Raw genomic sequence first — 27,054 nt, 5'->3', positions numbered from 1 at the left:
AAAAATAAATAACATTTTCACTGCAACATGTTTCTGTCATCCAAGATACTTGCACACAAAAAAAAAACTTTTTTCTTCTGGATCTCAGGAGGATGTGTAATAGCAGTTAGCAAGGCTATCTAACATTTCCTTAGAGTCAGGCATGAATACTGAATTACTAAAATACACATCAGCACTACTTTGCATGGTGAAATGTGAAATTTAGTAATGTGTAAATCTGAATTTAGTTTACAGTTTAACAAATAGGTTATAAGAGCGCTGTGTTTGCAGTACTGAAATACTGTCACATAACTGAAGCCAACAATTATGCTCTATCATTGAACCAGCCCTATTGAACATGTTTTACATGTGGGGGGCAGTGTAGTAGAATGGGCAAGCCACTGGTCTTGTAATCTAAAGGTCACAGATTCAATGCCTGGGCGGGATACTGCCATTATACCCTTGAGCAAATCACTTAACCAGCATTGCTTCAGTATACAGTCCCCTCCAAAAGTATTGGAACAGCAAGATCAATTCCTTTGTTTTTGCTATACACGGAAGACAATTGAGTTTGAGGTCAAAAGATGTACATGAGATGACAGATCCGAATTTCTGCTTTTATTTCCTGGTATTTTTATCTAGATTTGTTAAACAACTTAGAACATATCACCTTCTGTATCAGACAACCCAATTTTTAGGTGAGCAAAAGTATTGGAACATGTGACTGACAGGTGTTTCTTGTTGCCCAGATGTGTCCTGTTAGATTGATTGGTTAAACAATAAATAGTTCTGAATGTCTACTCTTGGTTTAGCAGCAGGATGAATTCAGAAGTCTACAAAAACATTCTGTCTGCCAACTTACGGAGAAATGCGTCCAAACTAATTGGGATGAACTTCATCATGCAGCAAGACAATGACCAAAAACACACTGCCAACACAACAAAGGATTTCATTAGGGAGAAAAAGTGAAAGGTTTTAGACTGGCCAAGTCAATCACCAGACCTTAACCCAATTGAGCATGCATTTCACCTCCTGAAGAGGAGATTGAAGGGAAAAACCCCCCGAAACAAACAACAACTGAAAGCGGCTGCAGTAAAAGCCTGGAAAAGCATCACAAAAAAAAAATGCAACAGTTTGGTGATGTCAATGGGTCGCAGGCTTGATGCAGTTATTGCAAGCAAGAGATATGCTACCAAATATTAAGTGTTATTTGCTTTTATTTACTTAAATACTCTCTGTACCAATACTTTTGCTCAGCGAAAAATTGGGTGGTCTGATACCAAAGGTGCTATGTTCTAAGTAGTTTAACACATCTAGGTGTAAATACCTGGAAATAAAAGCTGAAATTCTGAACTCTTGTCTCATGTTCATCTTCTTATCTCAACCCCAAATGTATTCAGTGTATTGCAAAAACAAAGGAATTGGCCTTGCTGTTCCAATACTTTTGGAGGGGACTGTATATCCAGCTGTATAAATGGATGCAACGTAAATGCTATGTTATAAAAAAAAAGTTGTGAAAGTTGCTCTGGATAAGAGCGTCTGCTAAACGCCTGCAAAGTAGAAAAAAAAAAAAAAAGGGGGTCACAAGGAAATGGCAAATTTGCAACCTAATGTTTGTTAAAGTGCATGTTATTTATCAGGGCAGCAAGGTGGTGCAGTGGGTAGCACTGTCACCTCACAGCAAGAAGGCTGTGGGTTCGAATCTCGTCTGTGGCTTTTCTGTGTGGAGTCTGCATGTTCGTTCTATGTCCGCGCACTCTGGTTTCCTCCACAATCCAAAGACATGCAGGTAGGTTAATCTGAGACTCTAAATTGCCCATAGCTATGAGTGTGTGATTGAATGCAGTGTGTGAGTGAATGGTGTTATGCCCTGCAATAGATTGGAGGCCTGTCCAAAGTGTAATCCTGCCTCTCGCCTAATGCAAGGTGGGAAAGACTCCAGCACTCCCTGCGACCCTGCCCAGGACAAGCAGCTATAGATAATTTGATGGATGCATGGATGGATGTCATCTGTCAAGCTAAGCAACTGCAATGTGATTCTCTGTCACTACCATGAGGTCCTAATTGCCAACGGTAATTTCATAAAGCCAGAAATACAAAACTAAACCACAAAAAAAGAAGTTTTATTGCTCTCACCGGTTCAGAAAAGATTCTCATCTACATGGTTTACCCTAACAGTTCTGTGGCTATTACACCTCAGTAAATCTTCAGTAAATCTGTCCCGTAAGTCCCAAAATGCTGTTATTGGCAGAATGGGGAGGAGAGGGCGCGCCCGGGGCACTCTGGGGAGTGAGTGAGTGGAGGATCGTTAATCCAGCTGAAGCATTCTGTGTACATTACACTACACACAAGCCACATTCGGTGACAGAAGGGCTACCGGCGTGTGGCCCACAGGGCGCACTGTAGATAAACTCAGCAAAGGGTGAAGGGAGGGGCCAGGACCTGGACTTGGGCATCCCAGAGCGATCGTCACCTCGGACCCCCGCGGACCGGCCTCCTCCCCCACGCACCCTGCCATGCCACACACACCCTCCCCGGTAACTGGCCGAGAGTCAAACTCAAAGCGACTGAGCGGGGAAAGAGGACTCTAAAATAATTCAATCCCACACAATCTCCTCTTTATGCATTCCGTCATATGTGTGTTCACTCTTCCAGCTCCCATTCACTGCAGTTGAGCAAACAGCATCAGGAACAGACTCGCATTTATTTCAGACTCCTCAGGCCCGGCATGGACAATGGCTCCCTCTGACCTCATTCCATATTTGCATTGCTGCTGCAGAAAACAAACACCTCTGCTGAAAAGTGGCCGGTACCTGAAAGCACACAGAATCCCATTCGTTTTTCCTTCGAGGGGCGAGCCCCTCCATCTCCTAAATGCCAGCCTGACAATGCTGCCCCACTCAGCCCACAGTAAGGGAAAGTTTCATTGCAGATTAACAGAAAAAAAGTCAAGTGGAAATCAAATAGAATCTCAACCATCTATTCTTAGCATAAGTGTGTCAGCTGGTTTCTGTTCTAGCAAATCACTTACCCCTACTCACCAGCTTCACATCTGAGAGTTTTCCACAGCAAAAGTAGCATATTAACAGCATGAGGTGATCTTTAAAGTGTAATGAACTGCAGAACATGGTCTCTGGTCCTTAAACAAAACTAATTCTGTTTTCAATGAACTCGTATTCACTACCAGTCATTCGCAGCAGTAATGTATGTATTCCAGACAAAATCTGGGAAGAACTGGGGGAAAAAAACAAACAGGGAAATGAGATCAACAGAGCACTTTGTGCTCACCCACTGAGTGGGTCAGTGGGGTACGCCTTCACCCAAAGTCACTACTGGCGTGCCCGTCCTTAATGATTGATTCTGAGGGCTGATTTGAGCAACCTCACCGTGCCAGCTTCATTTCACAAGGATCCATAGCCCTGGGGACACGTTACTGAAACAAAGGGCCTATGGAGTAGCACTGAATTACAGCCAAAGAAATTAAGAAAAAAGAATTCAAGACATAAGCCATGGTATTGGTGATCCAGGGGACACTTTTTCAATTTGACAGGAAACTTGTCAAACCTGCTACTTCTCGTCTGTGTTTGCACATGTAGGTTAGCAGAATACTAAATAAATAGACATTCTACTGGTGTTTTGAAAAGATTTGTATTTTTACCATGTTAGTATTTGTGGAAGACAATTATAATTTTTATAGATAAGGGGGAGTATTGTATGCTATCAATCATCTACAAACAATTTGTTTGTTACTAGGGACTAGCAACCAGACTAACTGAATATATCATGCCAGAGTATGGTGTGTTCATTACGTGTAACTTTAATTACATTCACAAGGTTTTATAATTAAATATGTAATGTTCATAGATAAAAAAAATGTTTGCATATTTCACGAAGACTGCTAACGAGTCTCATTAGCCCCATAGCTGCTTTTACAGTTTCATTACAAGGATAGTTCACTTTCTTTTTTTGCCACATTATTTCAGCTTTAGTGTGTCTTCAATTGACAGTTTTCATGACAGCCATATGGCCATTGTTATGGAAACCCTGCATTTTGTCCTTAATGCCCTTTTTGTCCTCAACTACCTGCATGGCCATTTGATATTTGCATTATAATCTATATGACCATGGTGCCCTCAGGAGGAGAAAAAAGTTGCCAATGGAAATGAATTATCTAGACCCTTTTATCACTGCATGTTAAAGTGGTGCTGTTCGGCTGCACTTTGCCATGGTAGTCCTATCACACTCACCCCAGCCTCATACTCTTGGTAGCAAGCATGTCTCCTTGCTCTTTTAAGTCACACTCTAAAGCATTCACATCAGCCATACACCTGCTGTGCACCGCTACATCACCCTAACAAAAGACCAACCATGAAAGAAATCCTTAAGGAGAGCTTTCCTGTCATGAAACAGGAGTTTTAAAACTTTTTTTAAATTAGCTGCATCTATGTGTAGCAATGTTGATAAACAACTGTTCACCGAGAAAATTAGTGTTCCTTCTTAGCTACCTAGTTGCATAAATAGTATAAATAGTAGGCCTATAACAGTACACATATAAGTAGTCTAAATATAGATGTATAAAGCATGTTTGTCTAGAAATCTAGGCTACAACACAATCTGAAAACTAGATAGGGTAACTGAACATTTTATTTTCACAAATCAAAACAAATACTGTGATTAAAATATTAATTGAACTTTGAATGTACTGTGAACAAAATGCCTTCAGGTGGAATTTTAAAGCTGACAATTTTTGCGACTTTAAAACTCACATTTCCCCAGCACTCCTTCAATAGTAACAGTAATATCTGACAGCACCAAAAATAGATAACATTGACTGAAAATTCAGTTACTTAAATTTATTGAATTGTGGAACACTGGTCAAGATAATGGCTCTTTTTGGATGATTTCACAGGCTAATTTCTAGCAATTAGCTCAAGTTTCAACCCTAAAGGCCAGTATTTTTCACTGGACACTTAAAAAAAAAAAAAAAAAAAAAAATTTAAGTAAAGTTTCTTTATTTCCATTCTACAGTTAATACAAAACAGGATGAAGCCACTTCAAATCCCTCTACCAACTCCCCTCCCCCCAAAACCCCTGGCTTCCCCTCCCCTTTCACTGGAGAATTAATAAATCCCACCTTATAAATTCAAAGGCACAAATTATTGGTCAGCAGTTTTTCAAGCTCCTGAATACTGAAATAACAAGCTCAAACCATGCAGAAAAGTTCAGACAGCAAGTAATAACACAAATGACATTTAAAAAATTACACAACGATACTCTCAGTTTGCTTGGTATCACTGACAACAGTCAAGTAACATTGCTAGTGATTCAGAAAATACATACATTCTACGATATTATTCTATCATTTTCTGGGTCACCATATATTCAGGGTGCATTCAGGATGTGAATTTACAGATACTCCCCCTATTTTAGTTTTCATTTAAATAAAAAAATAAAAAAAGATGTTAGGCTATATAAAAACAAGAAAGGTTATATAAATAAAAATCAATTTTTCTTTTCTCAGTTCATAAGCAGTGCAGGCACCACTCCCAGGATCAGAGAGCTGTGGTTTAGATGCAGCTGGTCTGGACAAGAGGTAGCTACAGCATTGTTTATACCTTCATCCTTACAGGCCAAATGTTAGACAAGCTACTTACAATTTGAAACTGAAGCTACAATTATGTCTGACAAACAAGGAAGTAATTTATTCAAGACTGAATTGATGGATTTTGCAACACAGAGTATAAGAGTTCAAAGAGGGACAATGAACTGGCATGCTGACATCCCATTTGAGGACAACAAGCCACATCTTCAAAAGATCTGGGTTGTCTAAAGGTAGCCTAGTTGATGAAGGTGAAGTTGTTTTTATCATTTTTTTCCCTGAAAATTGGAATTGTACAAACAGTAACCATTTGTAGTCCTGTTGCTTTGCATACATATAACTTAGCACTGCTGATGCAGGAAATCATGCCACTACTTTCCATGAGAGCAGTAGCCTCAGGCTGCATGCATCACAGGCCTACATTTTTCCAACCAAAGATGAAATTAAATGTAATTTACAGAACAATAAGAAGTAATACACAATACCTCTCTAGAGGCATAAAGTCACCGTAAAAGCTGCTTTGGAGTTACTTGAAGACCTCGACCCGGTAGAAAAAAGTTTAAGTATTAAAAGTTTTCACATAAGTGTCTTACAAGTTTTCGAACGCAAAATTCATAATGGCCAGCTCCAAAATTTCAAAAGCAAACAGAACACAATCCAATCGTAAATGTAATGTTTATGGCAGCCTGCTAGTCAGATAGGAGTAATGAGGCGAACAATTTTCCTAGCTTGCATTAAAGAAGTAACACTCAATGTAGCAGGCCAGATTATAAGACTTTGCAAAGGATGTCATATTTAGACAGCTAACAATCACCATCAGTAAAAATCCTAAAAAAAGAAAGAGCTACAATTTTTTTTATAATAAAGCCATTTTGAATATTGCTTGCCTCTTTAGCTTCAGGGCTTGACGTTAAACGGATAGTCCAACTTTTTGTAAAATTTGCTTTTGGGCCATCTTATCCATACATAGATGATAAGATCGATACCAATTTCATGAATGTGTGCCCGTCCTGTTCAAAAATATTAGATAAAATATCTACAGGCTGTATGCTAACTGTGCTACCACTATGAATGGCTTCAAATGGAAGCAATGTTAGCTTTGCCAAGTTAAAGCTACACTTAGTAACTTTCCCAATGGTTGCAATTTGGTCGAAAGATCTTGAAAATCAAAGCTCAAAGCATCCATTGGCCCTTCACACAGAGAATAAGACATGCCCCCACAGCTCACCATGAACGTGCATCAAAATTTGCAGCTACAACTGCTAGGTTGTGCTAATGCTACACTAAAAAATTCAGCTCCGAGAGTCCATTGGAAACAATGACATCTTTTTTGTTGTTGGAAAGTTTACCAATAACGCAATAAAACATTTTCAATTTAGATACCCAGCTTGGCAGCTAATGAAGAGATGGTTTTGCTAAGTTCATTAGCTTGTCAAGTTAGCTATTATCCATGATGGTTTGCGATAGCTAACATTAGCAAAAATATTTTTATGTAAATTGTTGAACAAGGTGACCCCAAGACCAACAGTTACCCAATACACCAAGCCCCAAATCAGCAGACGACTGCTGTCAGAAAGGTCCTATTGTGAAACGTCCAGCAGAGTACCGAATTGGGGTTATGAAACACCGAAGGCTTTCAGTCAGTCTGCACAGACCGTATATTTTTGTGGGATGGGGAGTCGACACCGAAAGAGTTGATTCTTGACTCTGACCCACGACAGGGGGTTGAGGGGTCGACTCTGGGGCCCAGGGTCAACTCTGAGAGTCATTGTTTATCAGAATTCCATTCTGTTCCATTTCAGTTCAAGTCAATGCCCCAGTGTTAATATTTTATTGCCAATTGCATTCACAAATCACTTTAGCTAAAAGTTAGTTTGAAATCTACATCTTTTGTCATTTTAACTGTAGCTTAAATGGTTTCTTCCTATCTGTTACCCAGGAATTTTTCTTTGCCACTGTTGCCTTAGGCTTGCTCCTGTGGGGGTTTAGGTTAGGGTTGCCTGTGACGCATTGTGACAATTGTTTGTGAAATGCGCTATACAAGAACATTGATTTGATTTTATTAAATTCAATGAAACTTTCAAAAAAATAATTTTAATTCCTAATTTTTACCATTTTGGCAAGATTACCAAAAATTTATAAAACATTCAGTTAGGGTCCCAATACCTTATTGAAAAGCATTTAATACTGAGACAAAATCAGTCTCCAAGACCCATCAACACTACCAGAGGCAGTCAAGAACTCGGCAGTGAGTACTGCAGCCAAGGACAGACTTTTTTGCGCGCTACACACTTCAGCACTTGGTGGTCTCATTCTGTGAGCTTGTGCAGCCAACAGCTTTGTGGCTGACCTGTTGTTCCTCCTTGATATTTCCACTTCACAATAACAGCACTTGCAGTTGACTGGGGCAGCTCTAGCAGGGCAGAAATTCAACAAACTTACTTGCTGGAAAGGTGGCATGCTATGTCAGTGCCACATTGAAATTCACTGAGCTCTTCAGTACAACCCACTCTACAGCCAATGTTTGTTCATGAAGATTATGCATGGCGGTATGCTTTTAAGCGATGGGTGTGGCTGAAGTAGCTGAACCAACTAATTAGGAGTGCCCACATACTTTTGGCCATGTAGTGTACAGTATCCTTTCATCCGTATAGGGATCTATGATATCTAGGGGTCCGAAAATCTATCCAAAACCTCTCCAAAAAAAAAAAAAAGATTTTTGTCCATTTTAAAGCATATGAATGTCCCCCTTATGATGGTTTAAAATTAATATCACATTGAAAAATAATGCAAAATATTGTGACATGCTGTGGTAAACATACCTAAATATGTAATCCATAATTTGTGTACGTTTTTTTTGTACTCTACAGTATGTAGCTAATCTTATTTTGCATGGGGAAGGGATGACATTTTACAAACATTACTATTTATGATCACTCCAAGGAAAATTTTACACTCATCTAGCACATATCAGCACACAGTAAATTTGAATAGCTACTTATTTTCCATGCCCAAAGTATAGCCTATGGAAATACCAATATCCCACATTATGCACAATATTACAATAAAATATTATTCCATTGTCAGAAAAATGCTGGTTCTAGCTTCTCATGGTAAACCAAATGTACAACACATGACTGAGCCACCTACGAATGCTAAAACTACAGTATGTGAAATGCCCACATCAGAGAATAGCGCAAACCCTTTGAAAGACACTAATTTTCATTGCAGGTGGTATGAATTTAAACAAAGCAGGCCACTACAAACCACTAAGCTAACACTGCCTAGGGTATGCTAACAATTGCCCCTATATTATCCGCCATTTAGCCCACAATACAAATATGCTAAGCATTATTAGCAAAGGCTAACAGTTGTCTCTTACGGCCAATGCGAATATAACAATATAAAAAATATGACAATGTAAATCATTGAAATATTACAAGCAGTAATACGTAGATCTTTGCCATGTTCATATCCTGGCCAGGCTTCATGCTTCCCCCTCCTCTTCTGACTCACTTCCCAGATTCATGTCAGCAAGGCTAGATTTTGCTTTAGCCAAGCTGATGAGTTAGCAAAATTTGGAAAATCTTTAAAAATGGAAAAAACAATTATACCTCAACGAGTGCCGGTATACTTTCATTTTTATTTTATTTCACTTTTATTTCACCAGGCAAGTTATTAAGAACAAATTCTTATTTACAAATAATAATAATAATTCAGAATGATACTGCGTAACATTATGATTGACTGCTGCACAACATTGTACTGAAGCATCAATTCAAGCTGTTGCGTGGGGCTCTCAATTTGGGTGTAAAATTAACACCCGCCACCCACCAAATGCGGGTGATTTTGCGGAGTGGTTGGTAAATTTGTGAGGCTCACACGCCACAGTGGCGGATGCCCAAACTTTGTGTGTACTGTGTTATCGCGTTATTTACATGGCAGTAACCTGGCAACCCATCTCGCGTCATGGCCCCGAGACGATATTTCAATGAGAAGTGGCGACATGATCAGGTGTTCGAGCCGTCTAGCAAAACGTATTGCTCCCAGTGCCACTGTCGTATTTAGCCTTTAGCGGCGGCTGGTGAGCTGAAAATTGGTGGGGCGCAAAACTTTCCTTTAAACTAATCATTGATCTCAAACTTTTTAATTAATTTTCAGTGATTAACAAGCATGCAAACGATCTGACTATTGGAAAGTGAAGAAACTATCAATTGGAAAGTGACACACAGCTTCTTTGCATTGTGTTAGGGAGATTAAATGATAAATGCGATTTAGAAAAATACGTTTTCAATCACTAAGCAGTGGCGGAAACTTCCCCTGATTTCCCTTGAGTATCAATACAATTAATCCACAAAATAGGCTACTCAATACTATCATATATAGCCTGCTCTCCCCAAATAGGCAGTTTCAGCGAGTAGCCTAGGCCTTATACACTACATTGATTTTCATTTGCAGTACGAAATTGTGCACATTTTTAATCAACATTATTTGCGGATACATGCACTTCTTTCTCCGCACTCGTATTCATGGCAAATATCTTCAATGCGTAGATTGTAAACAATCTTGAAGTGCAGGTTTTGTTTTTGCTGGTTATTCTGTAAGCTAACACGGTAGACAACAGACTGGCGTATCTTGTTTGTTCAGTGTAGACGACTTGGTGATTAAAACATATTTTTAATGAATAGATTGAATTTATGATTGAATCCCCCTAACACGGTATGAAGACGCTGTGTGTTAGGCTACTTGCCATTTGATTAGTCCGATTAGTACTGATTATCACGCTTGATAATAAAGAAAAATTAAAGAAAACAGGTTGAGATCAATGATTAGTTTAAAAGAAAGTTTTGCGCCCCACCAGTTTTCAGCTCAGTCGCCGCTGCTTTAATATTGATTTTTAAAAAGTGGCTGGTAAAAAAGGTGAGTGGCTGGTAGAAGTTGAGAATCTACCAGACACAGTGGCTAGTGCATAAAAAAGTTAATTTTACACCCTGCTCTCAATCCTTGTTATAAATGTCAAATTAGACATGCAATATACCACTGGAAAGCTTATACTGTCCTCTACTGGTTAAAAGAGTTATCAAACTGAAAAAACTAAGAAGAGTTATAATGGTATAAACAGCAAGTGGGGTTTTGCGCATAGCTGATTATAGTACATAAAACCCAAAATGTGTTTCTGGGCAAAACAACTCAAAATGATTGGCCAGGTCATGCCATACTTTATCCAAAATGTTATCTGGATGCGATCTGGATTTTAAAGAGTGGACTGACCCTGGAATAGTGCTGGGGGATATGCCTTAAAATTGATATTGCAATATTATTATTTTTTTTTACTGAATGACAATTTTACATATGACTCAATGTTGTCTTATGCTAAAGGAAACCTTGTATATAATTGTGTCTTAGGTAATCACTGTATCTGACCAACAAACAAAGTACCTCTATGCACATAAAAACTCAATAATCATCGTGATTTCTAGCCAGAAAAAAATATGGATTTTAAAGATCTTTCATCTGTTATGGAATTTTGAAAAGATCTTTTTTATGGTCCCATTATTTGGGATTTTCCCACAAATACCATATGTTAAAACAAGAGTTATGCAGCCAACATCTCATCTAGCATCTCATCTGTTCTTACTTTAAATAAATGAAATGGTTTGATAATGGTGTTTTCATAAACTAAGTCAAATATCTTTTTTCTCAGTTTAAGTACCACCATGTAAACAACATCCATGGCAATAATAACGCATGTCACAAATGAGTCACAGGCAACAATTGTGCAGTAAATCTGCAAAAAGAGTATGCACAAGCTCACAAGATCAACTCAAACAAAACAAATTTCCTTAAAGAGATTTTCTTTTCTTTTTTCTTTCTAGTCCGACATATTTTTAAAAAATGTTGTACTCTATCAGCCAAATAAGAAGTTTCTCAGCTTCGAGATTACAACAATGGTGTAATCCACAATGAATTTAATAGCAGGTTCTTATTGTTGCGTCAGGAGGTTTGCAATCATCAGCTATCATAGTAACAACTCCTAATTAGTCCTTGGCTACCTGTATATTTCTCCTCTGTGAATGAGTCTTGGAATCTGTGAGCCCATGGACAGAGGGAGAAGCAGGTCTATATGCAAATAATGTCTTGCAGGTAATTAAACTTTACTCCTATTCTGTAGCTCTCCTTTTCTGGGACTGATGATGCACCCAAATAAAGCACAGCCTGAAACAATTCTTAATAGTTAAACCATGATTTAATGGTTGTGCTGGTAAAACACTTCCAGAGGACCAGCCAGATGATTATTTGTTTTAAGTGTATTCTTTAGCTTATAAGTTTTAATTGCCCGTTCTTGCAGTCTCATATTTTTTTAGCATATACGTCTGTTTAAGCTGGGAATTTTTTTATGATTTAAGTTGGGTAAAGCAAAAGTTCAACTTGAACCTACACCTAGGAGATGCCTATAGGTATTTCACAGCCTCCCCAAAAGGTATGAGCCAGGTATGATGCAGAATGGCCACAACATGAAGGTTTACGGGCTATAGTAGCCATGCATGATACTGCAGCTATTAGGTTTATATAATTAGAATTATTTTTTTCATAGGTTTTCATGACACAGTTTAAACTGTAAATGAAGGATTTTTATAATGCAGTTGTCCTAAAATTGTGGTGGGGAAGGAAACCACTCATCACCTGAGCGATTTGTACATGAGCTGAGTCGGCCACCCTGCAGACTGCACCACACGGACTCAGAGACATCAATTTAATGTAAATGAAGTCTCTGAGACTGTAGGACACACCAATGCAAATTCAGCTGTGCGAAGATGAGAATATCCTCACAAAACCCAAAATAATGACTTTGCAATGAGGCTTATATAAAATACATCAAAGTTTAAGCATTTCAGACTAAAAGTGCTGATGTTTCAGCAGCACTGATAAGTTTCTAAAATTAAAATAAATCATGAAACTGGAATAAACTGCTTCTGTCCTTAGAACATGCAAGGAGAACCACACAGGACATTATTCCACATTGTTTAATTATTTTTATTAATATTGCTGGTCTTTCTGTTGCAGAACAATTTTATAGTCATCCTCTGACGATAGTAATGCGTCTCGTGAAGAGAGAAAGGATAAATATTAAAAGATTGAGATTTTACAATCATCATGAAACTTCACCTAGCATTGGAGTTTTGTCACTAGAATGTTTTTATATGAAGTTTTTTAGACATTATAAATACTGTAAAAAAAAAAAAAAATTTAAACAGAAAACATCATTTTATTACCTGGAAAGACATTACAGTCAAACACAGTCAGTCAAATACCAGCCACAATGTGGGAGAGCACAAGTCATACCGACAGCTAAGATCAACACATCATCCCACACCCGTTTTCATTCTACTCATTCTTCTGCATCACAAAGAACATAAGCCCACATCGGCACTGTGAGGGTGTGGCTGCACAGTCGTCCTATCAACAGCCCCACTCTGTGGGTGTGGCTACACAGTCGTCCTAACAACAGCCCCACTGTGAGGGCGTGGCTACACAGTCATCCAGTCACAGCAACCCCACACTAAGGGGTAGTGCAGATCAATTCATGATAAATAAATTCACAATAATTCATCAATTCACAATATATGTGTGTGGGGAAAAAAATCATTAGATAGGCTACACCATACTTTTACAGACATCAATAAGTTCCTGGTTTATAGAATATGGGTATCTTTCCCACATTTCACTCCAGCATTAATATAGGGATCTTAAAAGCAGAAAATGTTCATTTTTATTTTTACTCCAACTACAGCCTAATTATTTACTGAATTATGACACTTTTCCACAAACACTCAAAACAAGCCCTTTTTCAGTGATGTGGCACACGGAAAGTGTGCCGACTGTCATAAACTAAATGAAAAACAATTACCAGTATACCTCTTCATCGTTCATGGATGCATTAGTGTGAGTTTTACAAGTTAACTCCAACTTGTAAAAAAGTGTTACGTATCATTCCCAGGTGAGGTTTGTGCAGGTGAACATAACACACTGTAATGCTAATTCCACTGACGCACAGCCGTGTACTCATTCTTGAAACTGATTAGAAGATGATGTCCTGTAAAACTGACCGGGTGGTCGTACGTTAAGGTGCATTCACACTAACACAAACAAATGGCTGGCTGTGTCTGTTTTCAACGAGTGGCATGCGTAATTCCCTAACAATTCGTGTGAAGATGCAACAATGGGATTTCACCCATTCTGACCACACAATAGGAGGGAATGGTAACTCACCCAGGGGGAGATTGTAATGAAAGTGTCCTGTATATCTATTATGTTACCACCAGAGACCTACCAGGGAACAGGGAGAGATTCTGATGCAATGCAGAAAACAGGTTGGGAAATCCCCAGTTTAAGTTTGAATTTGTTTGAGGCATGAAAAAATCAGCGTAGTCTGCATTCGCAAGAAGTGAGAAGCATGAACATACCCTTAGGCTATAGCCCAATACTGCGTGTGTGCACAAGCGACAATAACATCACCCTCAAAGGCCTCAATGACAACCAGTCATCCACCCTGAGTTAAAGGAAGTGGCATGGCAACCACAGCTGTTACACACCTGGCAGCCGCTGACTTCATTTACATTTACATTTAACAAATGCTTTGATCCAGAATTACTTACACAGCTTACAGTTCTTTTATACAATCCATTTATACGGGTGGCTATTTTACTGAGGCAATTCAGGTTAAGCGCCTTATTCAAGCGTACAACAGCAGTGCCCCACCTGACAATCAAAGTAGCAACCTTTGAACCAAAGGCCCAATTCCCTAACCATTACTACATTGCCACTGCCACAGTGATGTGATTTAACATTACACCCATCTTACAGACAACTGGAAATGTACTGGGTAAGAAGCTTACTCATTCAAATGTAATAATTTAATTGATGTTATATTCAATTAACACTTGTAAACTGGAGACCAGCCTATAGTAATTGCTAGCAACAGCAGGCTTCTAGGAGAGACTAGCCGTGACCGCCCAAGTAGACTTCCCAGCCCATATGGTGGGACTGACTACTGTTCTCACCAGTGCATTTTACATTACTACATTTTTTTGGATTTTTGTCAGGTCATATATTGCCATTTTCAGGACCAGAATGCAACTTCAGAAATGTGTTGGATTTTGTTGGTGCAGGGATCATTTTTTGACTATGCACCCCATAATGAATAGGGCCAAAAATCATGCTTTTCTAGTACCATTTTTGAAAAATAAAAAACAAGCTCCCAATGGCACAAAACATTAACACTATGTCAGGATTAATCCTTAGCAGCTGGACAATCAAAATTGTGATTAGACATGCTTTAGAAGCCACACCCCCTAATGTTTGTGCATCACCCAAAATGTAAGTGTTTTCCTCAGGTCTTTGGAAGCATAAGCCTCCTTTGTCAAAAATTAGGGTTTAGATTTCTTGCATCCTTAGATACATTAGGGATGTCACAGTATGAGCGTCATTCTGAAAAATACCACAGTTCCATTGCATCAATGAGCAATATAAATGTGCTGTTCCAAATTAACAGAATTAATCAATATTAGTGTGTACATACTCTGACCCTTACAATCATGTGTATTGTATTTGTGATTTCTGATTATTAAGAAATACCATGTTATTTATTCATGTGAAGGACTTCCCAATATTTATAGAGAGTGTTTATTCATTCGTGTTTAGGAATTATGCTATTTTAGTCAAAAATAGTCAGGTTAATCAGGTTGTTTCTTATCAGAGGTTTCATTAAACCAATATTCTACATTTTGCGAGCAGAAAAAAATGAAAAACAAAAAACATGTGAGCTGCATTCTGAAAATGCAAAAAATGAAAATAATTTGGTAACACCTCATGCTGATCCTGTTAGAGAGTGAGTGATATGTGCACAGCAACCTTACAGCCTCACCGACACCTGTTTAAACAGTGTAATTTACAGTGCAGTCTGTAAGTATTTGGAGAGTGACAGTTTTTTGTTTTTGGCTCTGTACTACTGCATTAAAGTGCAGCTTTAATTTGTAGGAATTACAACCCTTTTCATAGATAGTTCCCCCATTTTAGGCGTCAAAATTAATTGAACAAATTAACATAATCTTAAATAAAGTCCTCATATTTAGTGCTTGGTTGTAAATCCTTTACATTTGATGACTGCCTGAAGTCTGAAACCCATGCAACCGATCACCAGATGCTCTGCCATGACTCCAATGCAGTCATCTTCAGTTCCTGTTTACTTATTTTTGCCTTCAATCATGTCATCAGCAAGTGAAACATGTTCAATTGGATTCAGTTGGGGTGACTGAATTTTCCAGTCAAGAACTACTTTTTGGCTCTGAAAAACGAATTGGTCACTTTAGCAATATGTTTGGGTCAATGTCCTGCTTCAAGGAAAAGCGCTGTCCAATGAGTTTTGAGGCTTTTCATTGGATCTAAGTAATTTTTTGTAGACTTCAGAATTTATCTTGTTGCTGCCATCAGGAGTCAGATCGTCAATAAAGACAAGTGAGCTAGTTCCAGTGGCAGCCATGCATGGCGAAGCCCTACTACCTTCACTATGTTTCACAGATGAGGTGGTATTCTTTAGATTATGAGCAGTTCCTTTCTTTCACCACACTTTGCTCTTTCCATCACTTTGGTACAGGTTAATACTCGTCTATCAGTTTTCATGCATGTTTTAGCAAACTAACCTGGCTGTTCTGTTCTTGAGGCCAACCAATGTATCTTGCAGTGAACCCTCTGGGGTTATGCTGATGCAGCCTTCTCTTTATGGTAGACAATGACACAACTATGCTTACATCCTGGTGAGTGTTCTTGATCTTTTCAACAGTTCAAAAGGGGTTTTTCTTCACAACTGAAAGCATTCTTTGGTCATCCACTGCAGTAATCCTTTGTGATCTACCAGGTCATTTGCTATTGCTGAACTCAGCAGTGCAGTCTTGCTTCTTAACAATGTACCAAACACCCAATTTTTTGCCTCATGATGGCCTGCTTTACTTGCATTGACACTTCCGGTTGAGAGGCAACAACTATAGACCCCAATGCAAATGTCACACCTACTGTAGAATCTACTCTAGACCTTTTGTTAGCCTTCTTCTGCATGAACTACTGATGCAACACAACATACAGCTGAACAGCCAATTGTCCAATTAAATTTGGCCCCCTAAAATGGGGGAAATATAGGGCTGTAATTCAAGAACAATTCACCCAATATGGATGCAAATACCCTCAAATTAAAGCCAAGAGTCTGCACTATAACGTCTACTTTGTTGTTTGTGCTGGGGTCCAGAGCCAAAACAACAAAAACTGTGTCACTGTCAAAGTGCAGACTGCACTGTGTATTCAATTCCATGGCATACCATGGTTGGGAAAATATTAATGGTATGATGACTGGCAATTTTGACACTGATGTATACCACCAAACATGTATGGGTTGCTTTTACACTGTGGGATCCACTTCGCCCTCTCGCTCTCACTCTTGCTTCCTCAGTGGGTGAAGGTGAACTAGGCCAAAATCAAACAACACCTGAACACGGCGCCACATACAAATGTACATATGCTTATACTCATTGCAGCTTCAAAGTGTTTGTTTTGTGATGCTACACGCCAGTGGAGAGTGCAGATTCAGATTCTTCAGTTCTGATTGGAAAAGACAGAAGTGACAATGATTGCATCACCAAACACAGAAAATGGTTCAGTAACTTTGACCACAGACAGTTCTGTGACTTGGACAGATGGATGTCCATGATTTCAAAGTCGCTTTAGTTTATTTAGCGTGGAAAATAAAGTTTTATCAACATTTTTTAAAAATTGTGGATACATATAGGCAAACAAATGCATATATTTTTTATGGGGAATTTTGGTTGGTGAAAATGCTGAAAACTTTATATGACTGGGTTGTAGTTAGCTGACTGATACTGTATAGCTAACACAAGTCATACAGTACAGTAGAGCAGGATAATAACTAAAAAAATGGTGAATGGCACCGCCAGGCAGTAGGAAACATAAGCACTTTCAAATACTGTCCGTTTGATTGTTCATGGCCAAGTGTTCATAATTTTATTTCCTCATGCAATATTGATAATCACATTATATCACAATGTTCAATACATGTTTGGGAAAATCGGGAAGATGCGCCATAGATGATGGCAGATTGTCACAGCGACTTTAATAACTTTAAAGATGGAAAGAAGGAGCGTGTTGTTTTGCCTTTAACTTAACATTTTATTGCTCGACATAAACCATGCACAAATTGCATTACTGAAATAAAACATGGTTACTGTGTGTCTGTTTTTTATCTCTATAAAGTTTGTTTTGGTACACCATTGTCACTGAATGTTACTGTAATGGGGGAAGAAGCGCTGGGCTGACAGAAAATGGCAAAAACCACGGAATCCGTGACACCTGTGACAAACACCCTGCCTTAATTATCATTAACAAAAGCTACATGGTTTTTGCCTATGTGTGCAGTTTGAATGGAGTATTATAATTCTGAAAAACCTTTTATGTTGTTACAAAGTACAAGTAACAATGACAAACAAGCATTCTCTGAGTGAATGTATAAAAAATAATTTAAATATGTTAAGGTGGCCTTTGTGTAGATTAATTAAAAAGTTAATATTTCATCCAAGGTTTTGAGTGACAAAAATGAAATGCATTTCAAGACATACTTCCATTCCAAATACCACTATTCCTGTAGAATGACCCCTTACAATGTGTTAATCCTTCAGAATAAGCTATATTTTACCCAAATTCTGGCACTCACAATGTGTAACCCTTCAATAAATATTTAAATTGTTCCAATATTTTTTTTTGTCACGCGTTTCATTTATTATAGCCAACATCTCAATGCATTGTGGTGGTTTCTTGAAGACTTTATAGAACTTTACTATCAAAATGTAGCTAAATGTAGGGAGACAACACATCAAGTTGACAGTGGCAGTAAAGTCCGCCTGACCGCAGTCACTGTCACGCAGTCACGCAGTCACTGTCACAGTCACGCAGTCATAGTCACGCAGTCACGCGGTCACTGTCACGCAGTCACTGACACACAGTCACTGTCACACATTCACACAGTCACTGTCACACAGTCACCACCTAAGCCCTGTTTTGAGGCAGGATAACCCCTGGTATAGTGCCACCGTGTCACTGCTCACAATTTGCACAATATTTGTTTCCTGTTACCCTCTCCCAATGTGCTAATTTCATGAGAGTCAACAAATAAGGGATTAAGCAGCAGATGAGTATGCATAATCTACAACAGCAGCCAATAGGAGATGGTGGCTACCCATAAGGCACGCATAAATACGTTCAAGGGCCGTCTGGAGGTAAAAGCACTCGCCTACCACCGCAGAGACCCAGGTTCAATCCCCGGCAGCGGTACCTCCGGCTTGGACAGATGTTCCTACAAACACAGTTGGCAGTGTTCGTGGGTGGGAAGCCGGTGAGGGTATGAGCCCTGATCGCTGCATTAGCGACTCCTACTGGTTGATCGGGGCGCCTGTTCAGCAGGGAGGGGATCTGGGGGAGATAGCGTGAACTCCTCGCTGTCAGGTGAAAAGAAGCGGCTGGCGACTCCACATGTATCGGAGGAGGCATGTGGTAGTCTACACCCTCCCCAGACCAACAGAGGGATAGCGCCTCGACCAGGACCGTGATACACACGGGGAATTGGTATAACAAGTAAATTGGGGAGAAAATGGGAGAAAAATGGCAAAAAATAAATAAATACGTTCAAGTGTGAAAGCTCTACAAAGGAACAGTGATATCAACTGAATTTTTGAATGTTGAAAAAATTGCTTAATGGCTATTTGGAGTACCAAAAAACAACCAGGTGCTTATATTGACACAGGAAATAAGAGGTGGTAGACAGAAAATAACAACTGCCGCAACTTCTAATAATAACAATCAGTGTTTCCCCCTAGGATTTTTTCCAGCACCCACTCAAAGATTTCGCAAGGGTTCTCGGGTTTATGGTGCAATTCAATGTTGGCTGAGCTCACAAGCAGCTAACTAATTCAAAAGCACAGGTTAATGTTTTCAAATTCAAGGTATCATATCATAATTTAGACCCCAGGGAATAAATAATTGAAAATAATTTCTGGCCACATGAAAAACTCTAGTCCATCTTTACGTTATTGCTTATTGCTTATTGAGTCGCATATTTCTTCAGAAAAATATTTTTTCCAAGAGTAATGACAACATATCTGTATGGTTTTCTTTTTACACTGCATTCAAAAATTCTTGGTTTTACATGTTTGAAAAATGTTTTACATGAGAGGTGTCGTCGTTTGGAAGATGGTTTGATAATCAACCACTTATGAGTTTGATTCTGGTTTCAGGCAAGATGAATGCAATTCCCAGAAATACTGAATTTTTCATCCACTAAGTCTGCAGCTCCCTAAGTTACTTGATGCATATGTGTTCCCATCTGCTAAGACCTTGTAATTGCTGCTTACAGATATGTTTTATAAATTAGTTTTATTTATTTATTTATTTATTTATTATTGTTAAACCTCTTGTACTGCCTTTTGGAGATCCCTCTAAAGTGGTACAATAAAGATTATCTGAGAGACTTGACCACATCAATCTAATATGCTCTTTTCTGAGTCAATGGGCTATTATGGCTATCCTCTCACTAAATGTGAGTGTGTAAGGTCAATCTCCTTGTGTCATGGATGCCCCCACCACTGCCTTCAAGCAAGGTCAGTTACACTCCCAGAAGAACATGTACAACACACACAAGCACACATACACACATAAACAGTCAGGGACTGACTGCAGTCTGCTGTTTCACATCCACTGAGATGGTTAGTTAGCTGTTAGTTCTGATTTTCAATCAGGCCATGTGCAACCCCCAAATATTTGTTTGAGAAGCATTTATTGTTATGGAAGCACTGTAGAGTAAGAGGCCATTTAAATAGGGAAATCATCAACATAGGAGTGCACACTTAATTCATGTTCTCAACGGGAGTCTTATCCTAAGTTAACTGGAGATGATGTGTTGACAATGTGGATATAACAGACACCTGTCAAGCATTATTAGGGTTTTTCCCGCACAGGAAAATCTTTGGCGTGCGCCAAGGCAGAAAAAAGGAAAACAAACGCAGCCCTCTGAGAAAAGTAAAGAAGGAGAGAGAAGCATGACAGCAAGACAGCACACTCATGGGCCCTGTGGGTGGGACTATCATGTACAGCTTGTTGGTGTTGCCACCCACTGAACAGAGCTGCAGAGGCATGTGCCAAGAAAAAGCTAAATCCTGCTGTGTTCTTTAATCAATGATGCCAGCCAGCATTGATAATATTTTAATCCTTATCTTTAGGAAATGTTCTATCAATTTGAGTTTGTTATTATCCCGAAGCTAATTGGGGCGACATAGCTCAGGAGGTAAGAGCGTTTGTCTGGCAGTCGGAGGGCTGCCGGTTCGATCCCCCGCCCTGGGCGTGTCGAAGTGTCTCTGAGCAAGACACCTAACCTGTAATTGTTCCCAACGAGCTGACTGGTACCTTGCATGGCAGCCTTTCACCGTTGGTGTGTGAGTGTGTGTGAATGGGTGAATGACAGGCATCAATTGTAAAGCGCTTTGGATAAAAGCGCTATATAAACGCAGTCCGTTTACCATTTACCATTAAATGAACCCTGGGTCAATGATGGGGAGAACCAAAGACCCTTTTCATGCCAGGAAAAATCCTGATTAAAGGATGACTAGACTTCTGCAAGAATACCAAGAGGGTGCTAAAGAAAAGGGTGAAGCGCGTGTGCATTTTTAAGTAGCATTCTAAAAAATATATATTTTTAAAGCATTTAAACTGAATATCAAAAATAAGTACTCATTTATGTTACTACCACAATATACATAAATAACAACATCAATATTTTGTAACAGTGAATTGTCCCTTAACACTCCCTCTAACTTTGCCTTTCCCATTTTCAATGGCAGGTCATTTCACAGTTAGGGGGTGGGTGTGAGCAGAAGTTGAGATTAGGTATAGAATGCACACATTGTACACTGTGGCTCACATTCAAGATAGGATTACTAATACATAATAGACAGTGTAGCCACTATTATACTGTATGTTGGTTTATTACATGAGCAGCAACATGGGCCATTAGTTAATAAACCAGGGTTTTAAGCAATAAGCAGGTTCCGCTCAAATTCCTGCTACACATTTGAAAGCCTGAAATGCTTCTGCGAACATCAGCTGTTTAGATGATGACATTTCAGATGTAAGCCATTTAAATCACCCTTAATACTGTTAGTGTCTGTTCAGCAAATACATTGTGGAAACATAATATAAACAGGGAGGATTCTTGTTTCTCAACATTACCTCAGTCACACAATTTCACTGACATTCACATTCAAGTCTGAGTGAGACATCAGTTTCTAGGTTTTTATCTTGAGCCAAGTTCAAGAAGGGGTGTTTGAGAAATAATTTGTGCCACTGTTAACTCTCGGTAGAACAGCAGGCTTAATGGCCCTGGTTTGACTCCACTTTATTGTACCTGAAGATCATGATTTTAGTTTCAAAACAAAGTACAATTCTCTTTACTGTTCAGGCATACAAAACTGTCCATTGAAGAAATGATGTCATATGGTGACAATTAAACAGATGACAATTTAGCCATTTTTTATTTAACAGAGTTAGGTCGTGTCCCATTGTTCAACTGAAGAGTTTGCTAATCAGCTTTTGCCCAAACAAAGTTGAAGTCACTGGACTAGTATACAAAATGCACTTAAACACAAACAACCAAGTGGGCTTCGTAACTTTAATATTCTCTTTTTGCCAACTACCGAGTGAGTTATGCAACTTTAGCATTCTCTTCCTACCTCAGAAAAACAGCCTATCATGCTTGGTGAAGGAAAATGGTTCTATAGCTTTCCCACATCTTTCCCACAATCACCGAGAAAAGCACTGAATAGCTATTTAGCCTAATCGTTACTGTCCATGTTTCGACCTATCTGATAATGCAGTGGGACAGTTAGCCAGACTACAAAACTGTAGGCTGACCTACCTCAGAGAGGGGAAGCTGTGTCAGAGGGGTGTAGTTATCACTTTAAAAGGGACTTGTTTCTATCGGTAAGTCAAAATGCCAATTCAAATAATTGGAAAAAGGACCAATAATCGATTGACCTCTATTTCAAACAATACACCACCCTCAAAATCGATACTTATAAAATAATTTTACCAGCTCCGGACAAAAATCATTGAGCTGAATAGACTGGATTGGCAGACACTAAGGAGAAGAAAATCACTGCTCACTGCAACTTTTTTATGTGGTTGTAATTACATTCGTTCAACCTTTTCATGATGGTCTATGTAGGCCATCATCAGCTTGTCATCATCATGTGTTCAATACAACCAACCAGAGTCTAGTATTGACTCTGATGAGTAAAACAAATTAACCATAATTTTGTTATCAAATAGTGTCAAGTAAAAGCCTGGCGCCCCTGCCCACAGATAAAGTGACACACCCCCAGCCCTGCTTCTGCATACACCTTGGTGTGAACATGCATCAACATTTTGAGCTATGACTCCTCTGCAACCAGGATTTCAGGAGAACAGACTGGCATAGGTACAGTACAGACTGATATAGCTACAGCTCCAAGAATCCATGTAAACACAATCATTTTTGTTGTTGCAGAGCTTACCAATGATGCAATAAAACATTTTCCATGTAGCTAACAAAGTGATGGTTTTGCTAAGCTAAGGTACAGCTGAAAAAATATACCATTTGTCCATCGTTGAAGTTATGGGCTGGTGTACTGATAAATAAAGGGGAAAATAAATGAGCTAACCTTTCAGCGAGCCAGTTTTACTCAAACACTAGAACTGACAGTGATGGCTACCTTAATTATACAGGGAGCCATTTTTATAAAGAACCCAGAAATATGAACTGTAGTTTGTGCAAGTCCCAAACATTGCTAGCTGGGCTCAGGCCAAGCGATACACTTGGCTCACTGTTAGATTTGGCAATCAAAGCATCACAAATCTTCTATAACGACTGGTCACACTGAGGTCGTGCAACATTTGAACTAGGGATGTGAATGGCACATTTCTGACCGTCAACTAGTTGCTGTCCGACTAATATTTTTTGACCGTTTGATGTAGGATACCATTACAAATAAAAATCATGAGATTAAAAAGAGAAAAAATAAGCATTATTATTAACAAGCTATATTTTTTCTAGAATGATTAAATGCTTCCTCACTCACTTCATAGGTTAATGACCCGATGTTAAATTAAGTGGCATGCTATAGTCACAAGAAACTCAGGATTTAGTCCACACGTAGATGGTTACTACAACATTGTCAGACTTGGATGGAATGTTATGAAGAGAGGCAGTTTTTCATGCAACTATACATCGCACAAGCTTAGGCCGATATTCAAGCTCAACAAATGCCAGTAGGTCCCAAAACCATTTGCCCTCTACCATGCCTACAGACAGCATGTCTTTCTTTACCATTTTAGCAATTAAATTTGCTGCGGTTTCAGCTGGACAGTTACCACACTGACGAGGTCCCACTACAAAGTTGGGTGGTTGTTTGTTGTGACCCCATGGCCTTGGATATTTGGTTCTTATATGGGTTAACATCATAGATGTGGACATGTAGTATGCAAATTTGGCAGTACACGTTTTGTACAGAACAGTGTTTTCATTGAGCTCAAAATCATTCTACGCAGCACTCTGTTACAAGCTGGCCATCTTTTCAACTGATAGTAGCCTAAGTACAGTGAATAACAAGCCTCACCCACCCCCTCCATTACCCATTTAGAGCAGCAGCCTTAGCAACATTTGGTGATCTTTCAGTTTGAACAATATGAGAATTACAAAAAAGAAAAAAATATTTATATATTCGATTATTTAATTTAACATTAAACATGCATGCTCACAATGCCGAATGAAGTAGTATTATCAATAATCACTACCTAGCTACTTTAGTGGCTAAATTCATTGAAGGCACAATTGGCTGGCAAGCACAAAGTACAGGCAAATTAGTGTTGAAATATAGACCTACTGTCCAGCAGAAACGATGTAAGCTCTTCAACTCAGTCTCTCTTCAACTCCACCTACAACTGAAGCTCACGCCATTTTATGAATTGTGCTCCAAAGTTTATTCTATTTTTCTTTTCTTCTTTTTGGCATTAGATAGCAAAGCAGAAGCAGGTTGTTCATCCACCATTGGTGAAACTTTATTTCTGCCTCAACACATCTATGTATGTGTACTGTTATATGAATGTGCAAGATGAAGCTCATTGTTGATTGGTTGATTTGTATTTCTTCCTTTAGATGAAAATCTGCACTGAAAATTCCTACAATGAAAGTAAAATTAAGTGACAACTCCAATTCTAACTCAAATGTATTACAAACAAAACTGAAAGTGAAAGGAGGAGAACTTAAAAGTGATATTTCTGATGCTACAGAACTCGCTATTCTGATTTTAATGGTCAGGCAACAGCATATGCACACATTGTTACTGGCTGCAACTGTTTCCTCATTAAGAGTGCGAGCTGACTTTCTGACTTTTGTCTTTAAAGCAAGACTTGCAATTAGCCATGATCATTTCCTCACTGGATTAGAAGGCTCAGCTCCCATGCATCACATTACAGTTCCACTTAAAATTATACATGCACTACTGCTTTAATTTTTACTCTATTATTAAACATTCAGTTAAACAAGTATTACTGCTGCAGTTTGCATTGCTTAGAAGTCCATATTATACATGCACATTCACAAGACTTCTGGCCCACTCCAGTGGCATTAGACACACACTTTTGCTGTCAACCCCAGAAAATGAAGTGAAACCAAATGGCACTTCACTAAGAAATATGGGACAATAATCTTACCAAAGATGCAACAGGCAAAACTTGCATACACAAAACAGGCTTTGCAATATAAAACAAAAGTTTTGCATATCTAATCAAGATCCATCCAAAAATATAGGAGTGTTGTATGCTCCCCTCCCAATATGAGTCATTTTGGCCAAAATGTTAGTTTTTTAATCCATGCAGAAACCAGTGTTTGACACATTTAAGAAGACTTGTACTGAAGGTTTAAAACAGCAATATCAACATTTCAAAAGACCTAGCCTACATCCTTACAGGGGCTAGAATTGGGCTGAAGGTGGAAAATAACTCACTCACTTCACCCATGCCTCATAACATGACAAAAACAATTTGGTGGTTTCAGGTGTCTAATTCATGAGTCAAACATGATGGTGCATGATGATGCAAATGATGGCAGCATACGTATAACATGAGCCCATAATGATTTATGGTCAAGTTTTCACATTTGGTAAACCACTGCTATGTCACCAGTCAAAGTGGATTTTTTTTTTTTTTTTTTTTATAAATAAGGAAGTGCATTTTCATTCTCAGCACATCTGACCCTGCCCAGGTAATGTTTTCAAGCAAAATTAAAGTCAGGCAACGACCCTTGCACATTTGGCATGGAATGGAATGACCCAGCTATACAAAAAGAATAAATAAATAAATCGTCGTTTGTGTCCATATCCGAACAATTGCAATGTTAAGAGTGTCGAAGATGGGGAGGGGGGGCTACCTACAGCACCTGCTCGTGGATCCGCAACCCCCACCCACGAAGGAAGGAAGGAAGGAAACGTATATTGTCCACAAATGTGTAAATCTTCTAAAGTATACGTTCTCTCTCATTTAATGCCACTTCAAAGTCAACACAAAACTTCGTGCGACTCGACAACCAATTAACTACGGAGCTAATTGTTCGATGGCGAAGGTTCAAGTCCGATTTTACACTTCTCCGGCCTCTCCCGCGTGCGCATAGGTCGTTGAGTGATTCACCCTTTACATGTATTTCCATAATGTGGAACAACACCCAAATGCAATGCAAAAATGCATTCTAAGTACACCAGCATTTCTTATTTAAGATTGTTTTAACCAACTAGCCATTTTAGCCCTTACATTCTAAATCGACATAAAACCCACATCAATTAGGCACTGTAATTTTTAAAAGCACACAAGATCTCGTTGCATCTGGCCATATCCTCCACATTTTTCAGCCCGGTAAGTCCGTGGAAGATCACGAATTTCGGTAACGTTAAACCACTTTTCTAAAGCGAATTGGTAGTCGAATACAGTCGTCACCACGATAAAACGCAGGCTATTATTTGCGGTCAAATACTCTGCATATTTTTTAACCAGCGTACAAACCGACGATGGTATTTTCTCAGTAAATCTGGACATATACCCAGTAAAAACCACAACAAGCATTTCAACCAAATAAACTTAAAATATCTGCTCAGATCACTTCGATTTTCGGCAAAATATAATTTGAGCCACCGTGCTCATATTTCCTTAGCACAACCAGCGTAAAGTACAACACGGAACCGTAGCCCATAACCGAGGAGCATCATAGCTTACCTTCTAATACCACTCCCTACCATATTTCCCATGTTATTTACTCGCGTATATCTCAATCCTACGAATGC

At 38.9% G+C, this 27,054-nt stretch overlaps 1 protein-coding gene across 3 annotated transcripts in view; it reads right to left on the bottom strand.

Annotated features, from left to right (window-relative positions):
- bahd1 (bromo adjacent homology domain containing 1) overlaps window positions 1–27,054 on the bottom strand; it is an 84,295-nt gene that overhangs the window by 56,533 nt on the left and 708 nt on the right. The window lies entirely within an intron of this gene.

Source organism: Anguilla anguilla, chromosome 1 (assembly GCF_013347855.1).
Source record: "Anguilla anguilla isolate fAngAng1 chromosome 1, fAngAng1.pri, whole genome shotgun sequence".
NCBI classification, from domain to species: domain Eukaryota; kingdom Metazoa; phylum Chordata; class Actinopteri; order Anguilliformes; family Anguillidae; genus Anguilla; species Anguilla anguilla.
The sequence above is the reverse complement of the archived record's forward strand: the minus strand, read 5'-3'. Positions and strand labels throughout refer to the sequence as shown.